This window comes from Sceloporus undulatus, chromosome 9 (genome assembly GCF_019175285.1).
Source record: "Sceloporus undulatus isolate JIND9_A2432 ecotype Alabama chromosome 9, SceUnd_v1.1, whole genome shotgun sequence".
Taxonomy (NCBI): domain Eukaryota; kingdom Metazoa; phylum Chordata; class Lepidosauria; order Squamata; family Phrynosomatidae; genus Sceloporus; species Sceloporus undulatus.
In genome coordinates this window covers 660,757-666,756 of record NC_056530.1, presented here as the reverse complement: position 1 = coordinate 666,756, position 6,000 = coordinate 660,757, and positions in this window count along the sequence as shown.

Below are 6,000 nucleotides of genomic sequence, written 5' to 3'. Positions count from 1 at the left end.
TTGAGCCTCATGGTACCAGGCCTTCTTGTTAAAGAAAAATGTCATGTTGTTGCAGATTTTTCTCAAAAGGGGCTCCAGTAGAAAAAAAGTGATGCTGCAGAGAGCTAAACGTCCTTTAGATGTTACATAAATCCAATTTCTTCAGTAAGTGTGACAACAGTTAAAAAAACTATATGGGAAAAAAATGTGCATATTATTTCTGTACACAATTCCTTCCCTTCTTGGCATTAAGAGATGTTCTGTACCACAACTGCACCTAATACAATGGCATTTCCCAAAAAAAACCATTAGATGGAATGGATAAGTGTTTATTCCCAGGTTTGAAAACTGGGTTTTCCCAAACGGCTGAGGTACCCTGGTCAGAAAGAACGGACTGCCCTGCAACAGAGAGAAATCAGTGCCCAGTTTTCTTCCGATGCTTTGAATGTCTCCAGAGGACATTACTCTGTGTCAAAAAATACAGAGGCTTTTTTGCATGAAAACCTGTACATTTTTGTTGGTGTAGAAAAAAACTGTGTTATTGCAAAAAAAGAAAAGTTTTACTTGTGTCCTTTGCAGGATTTTTTGTGCAAAAAGACTTGTTTCTTCTATGCCAGATATAATTCTACTGTGGACACTTCAAGATGGGTTGAATTACGGGTCTGAATCTTAGCGCACATACAGGATTAATGAGTAGTTAACACCGCTTCAGCTGCCAATGGCTCAAGGCTATGGAATTGTCGGGGATTTGTAGGCTTGTGAGGATATTTGAGCTTGCCCTGTCTGCAGAGAGCTCTGGTGCCAACAACAAACTACAAATCCCAGGATTCATAGGAGATGGAGCCATGACAGTGAATGAAAGAGTGTCAAAACTGGATTGATGTCTGCCAGTGTGACCAGTGGCCTTAGGGAGAAACACTACCAGAAGAATACTCCATGGTTTTCCCACAGCAAGGGGAGATCTTTGCATGCAAGGACTGAATAGGATTTTTCTATGCCTAGTTCCCTATTACAGAATATACAACTTTTTTGTGTGCATAATTTTCTGAGCATGAGAGCCAGGACATAGAGAGTGCCCCTATCAAGGTTTATCTGTTTTTCCAGTCTCATTGATGATTCAGTCCAAGTATGTATGAACATAATTGGCTTGGCCTTGTTTTAAAAAACATAGCTATCCAACCCTAACACAAACACGTCTTAGCCCAATTTTCCCCTTTTGGTCCCCATTCAGGCCAAGTGACTAAATCACTAAAGGCAATTGTTTTGGATTGTTATCTTACCTTTTTTGCAAATTTGGGAACTCAAGGTGGGCTTACAGACAGTTTAAAAAAACACAAAACATCAGTTGAAAATTTCACAAAAAAATCCAAAGGATCTAGCTTTACTTTTGGAGGTGAGTAAGCAACAATTGTCACTAGATGAAAGTTGATTTGGCAAGGTGGACACATTATACTGTAGTCAAATCGGCTTGCATGAGATGTGCACTTGCCACATAACCTGCATCCCTTTACGGTGTGCAAACCACACATCGCATAGTACATGCAGGAGGATGGCTGACGTCCAGGCAGTTGCATGATCATACCTTTTATATATTGATTACATTTTTTCTTCAGGTCACTAAGGTTCACATCAAGATGTGTTTAACATGCACAAAGCAATGTGAGCACTACCCTTATCTTTGTTTAAGTGATCTTTCTTGTGTGGCGTGTAAGCGTCACTTTATGGAAGACTACGGTTGCCCTAAATTCTGGAACCACTGTGCCAAGAAATTGAAACTATGCAGCATTGGCCCTGGCTGGTCCAGTATGAGGATCTTGCCTTTGTCCTTCTGTACATGTGCTTTTGACCAAGCACGCCAGGTCTAGAAAGCAGCATTCACATTTATAGTTGGCTGCAGGCTGGCTTGCTCTATCTATGGAACCTGGGAATTTGAGTTTGTTGTGGCACTTGAGCATTACCTTCCCCAAAACCTTCAAAAGGAAAAAATAACAGGAGATCCAATTTTGTATTTACGTGTCGAAAGTGACTCTGAACAATTAGCTATACACAATTCTCCTCTGCCCCACTGTTCTGGAAATTAGGATGAGAATTGTGCATGGTATTTCTTTAAAAACCACATCTATATGAGAGATTAGTTATCCAGACCTCTGGTGCTGTAATCCAGCAGAAGCTTTAACAAATGCTTAGTATGTTCACTTGCTGGATAAAACAATTCAAGGAGAAAAGAGTTCCACCTAGTGTTCATATGATATGTGATCGCTTCCTTGATATGTGCCCTGTTAGCTTGATGGTTTAAAATGGTTGTTTTGTTACGCCACACTTTGGCCCTCCTTTTGCGTTCCCAATGGATTGATAATCTACATCCCAAGCTAACATGGTTTGGAGTATGGAAGCCGTTATTGGACTACAAGACAGCCAAGAATTAGCTTCTAGTTGGCTTGAGCTTTGGAGAATGTTTGTGATCCCAGTTTTCAGCCATGGGAAACCCACTGCTGTGACTTTGGCGCAATGTCATCTTCTCTTCAGCCTCAGAGTTTGGCAATGGCAAACCCCCTCTAAAGACTTGTCCCGGAAACACCCATGACCACAGCCTTAGGATCACGTACGTCGGAAGTGACTTGAAGGCGCACACCAACAAACAAACAACCACCAACCAACAACAGGTGCCAGTGCAATAGATGTAAGGGGGAATGTGAAGTCAAGGCTTTCAATAACCGGCATCCACGTTTTTTTGTGGAGTTTTGGGTATGAGACCCCTGTTTTAGAAGTGTTTATTCCTGACATTTTGCCAGTAGCTGTGGTGGCATCTTCAGAGACAGATCAGAAAACATCACAAATAAAACCTCTTCTAGAACACGGCCTCACTATGTTAAGGGTGGCAATGTTTAAAAATGCGAATAGTTGGAGGGAAAGTTGGAAGAATCCTCACAAGCCATTATTAAAACATTTAAACATTCATTTATTAGAATATTTATGTAAAAAGGACTCTCTTTACACAATTTTTTTATTTACAACCGTTTATTGCTTTAACGGACTCCCCGCAGAACAAGAGCGTTTGTACATGAACGCACACATACAGGCTACTGGCCCTCTACTCCGCCCTTAAGCAGTGAGCCCGGAAGCTTTCACAAAAAGGTAGAGAGTTGCGCAGAGTCATGGAGAGGGAAGGGGCAACGCCACGATGGAGCCCCCTTTCCGCCGATAAGCCCCTCTCTTACCTGTGCCGCTTGCAGAAACCCTCCCCAATGCGGTGGGGACAAGTGTGCCTGAGGAAACTGTGGGTAGGTCTCTGTTCAGATGGCCAGGGAAACAGAACAAGCGGCACACAGAGCGATGAACGGCCAAGGCTTATCCCCTCCGCGGGTGAAGAACACGAGCGCAAGCCCCGGATCGCTGGACCAAAGAGGCGGCAACTCACAACACCATTTTTGCGCCGGCAGACACTTGTATGGCTAAAAAGGCCACAGCCGCAAGGCGAAGGGAGGACGAAAGGGGGAATGCCTCCCTTTTTTCAGGGCACGGGCTGGAGGGCAAAAGCCAAAGATCTAGCGGGGGCCAAGGGTCAGGGCCAGTCCCCCAGTTGGCTCTCAAAGAGGCACACTCCTTGGCAAGACGCTTGAAGAATATCAAGAATAGCCAGCGTTGGGACTTAAAGTGCAAAACTGACAATATACGCACCCTCCCCCCCCCCCAATCCACTTACCTACTTTCCAGGCCCATGCACACAATGACACGGCCGTCCTTAAAAAAAATTCAGATGTTAAAAAAATACATATGATTAGCTGACTTTGAATCCGACACTGAGAGTCCCGAAATTTTGATGGTCGGACAGAAATTCGGGTCCTATTCCTTTGGAAAAGCCAAACATGTTGCACTTCTGTGAGCTGGAGTGGGCTCACTTTGGAGATCCAGGAGTCATGATTCCACCTTCCATGATCCAAACCTAAGTACTCTATCCTCCTCAGAACAGAAAATGGCCCTGGATGTCTCCTCCTCGCTTCACTGGAGGAAAGAACCTTTGGGGACAGAAAGACACAGCAGAGAACCTTGTTTTGACGCAGAAGAATTTCTACAAGTGGTAATTCTCTTTTGGGGGATTACAGGGGAGTGCAAGGCAATTGTAAAGAATTATGAAGACACTTTCTTGTAAGGTTCTCTACCTTTGCCTACAGAGGTTGTTTGAGTCCAGAACACCACCTCATTGGATCAGGGGCCTTTTTCTCCTATTCCCACCGCTCTCCCTCTTCAGGTGCATGGAAGCAAAAGGGAATTCCTTGCAAAGTAACAGGGAACATCTTTGGTAAGGGCCACGGGCGCATGGTATGGTTAAACTATTTGCAGATCATGCCAGGGTAAGAGGGCAGACTGAATGCTTTTCCCTAAATAGAATTTGCAAACAGAAAATTAGCATGGCACCTGGCAAAAAACGCTTAGCTGGAACCCTAACAACCTGGGGGAACATAGAGTCAGTTCGCTGGTCTCCTGCTTGCCCTTTATATATTAATTAAAAAACAATGCTGATTTTAAATCAGTTTGTTCCTAAACTTTGTCTTCCAGCGTTTTGAACTTCCCAACTCCCAGAATTCTGCCTCTGGCCCAAACGATTGTTGGCTTCTGGGAGCTGAAATCCAAAAAATTCCCTGGACGGTCAACGTTTGGTAAACCCCACTTGTCCTGATACTAAAGCTCCAACGTTATCTGTTTTACTCTTGAAAGTGACATTTGGCCTTTTGACCCCACCTCTAGAGCTTGGAACTATTATGTTTGCTGGACATTTAGCAACTCCCAGAATCCTTCAGCCAGGGTAGCTGGACAAAAAACTTTCGTCGTCTAAAAAAGGAACTTTTCTAATTCTGGCCACAACCTACATCAATCACTGGGGTCAAATCATCTACAACTCCCAGATGCCCCTGCCATTACTTCTGAGGTGGATTTTTTCCTGGTTATATGACTACAATTGATTGGCCCACACCTTAATATATAAATATGTATGGCCAAGAACTGAGATAGAGTTCAACCTCCCACTGGTAATAAGCAGTCTGGGGATTCTCAGAAACCTAAGATCAGTGGTGGAAGGACGAGATGAGGACGAGAAAAAGCTAGTGGAAAAGGTACGGTATGAGGAAGTTCCAGCACCTTCTACAGTACGGAGGATGTTAGGTGGGTTCACAGGGATGGCATAGAAAAATACCTGAGGATCAAAGCTCTGCAAGCCTTTTCTACAGAAGGTCAATGCCATGTGGCGGGGTGCTTGCTTGCTACGGGGACAGGGCAAAGATGGAGTGACGGAAAAGTCCGCAGAAGGTGTTAGGCAGGCAAGCAGTGGAGTTGCAACAAGTTCGTCAGGGAACAATGTGTCCAGGAAAACAGTTACAAAGATGCTCTTTTTGGGAACAGGTTGCAGACCTTAGGGGAAGCTACCTTTGGGTCAGATTCCAGAATCCCCCCACTGCCCATGCTTTGGCTCCATGTCATAAAGAAGAGGCAATGGCTAGAATAACATTGTCTTGAACCAGGTATTGCTCAAAAGCTAAGGGAGCAACCCAAACTACCCGAATACATTTGATTGCTCTCAGAGTATTACGCCTAAAGAAAAGAGGGGGGAACAAAATAAAAAAAACTTTTTGGCTAGAAAGAACACAGTAGATGTGCAATGAGAGCAGGCGGGACCGTGCGCTTCTTATTCTTACCCACCCCATTGCCCTTTTTGGGAAACACATTACCATCTTTTAGAGAAAGATCCCTGCCTTTTTTTAAAAAATTATTATAAAAAAAAATGACAGCAGCAATTCTGTATGTAACAACCATTGTATTCATCTTTGGTCAACAAAATGTTCACTGAGTGCTTCTTTTAAAGGTTTAATTTAAACTCATCAGGAGAAGAGGAGAAAGAGTGAATAAACTCCAGGAAGGAAAAGTGGATTTGTGTGGAAGTGGAGAGTGATCCGCAGAGAGAAATATGATCAATGATTTAGATATGGGCCCGCTGACTTGTATCTGAGGGCCTGCTTCATTAGGCCA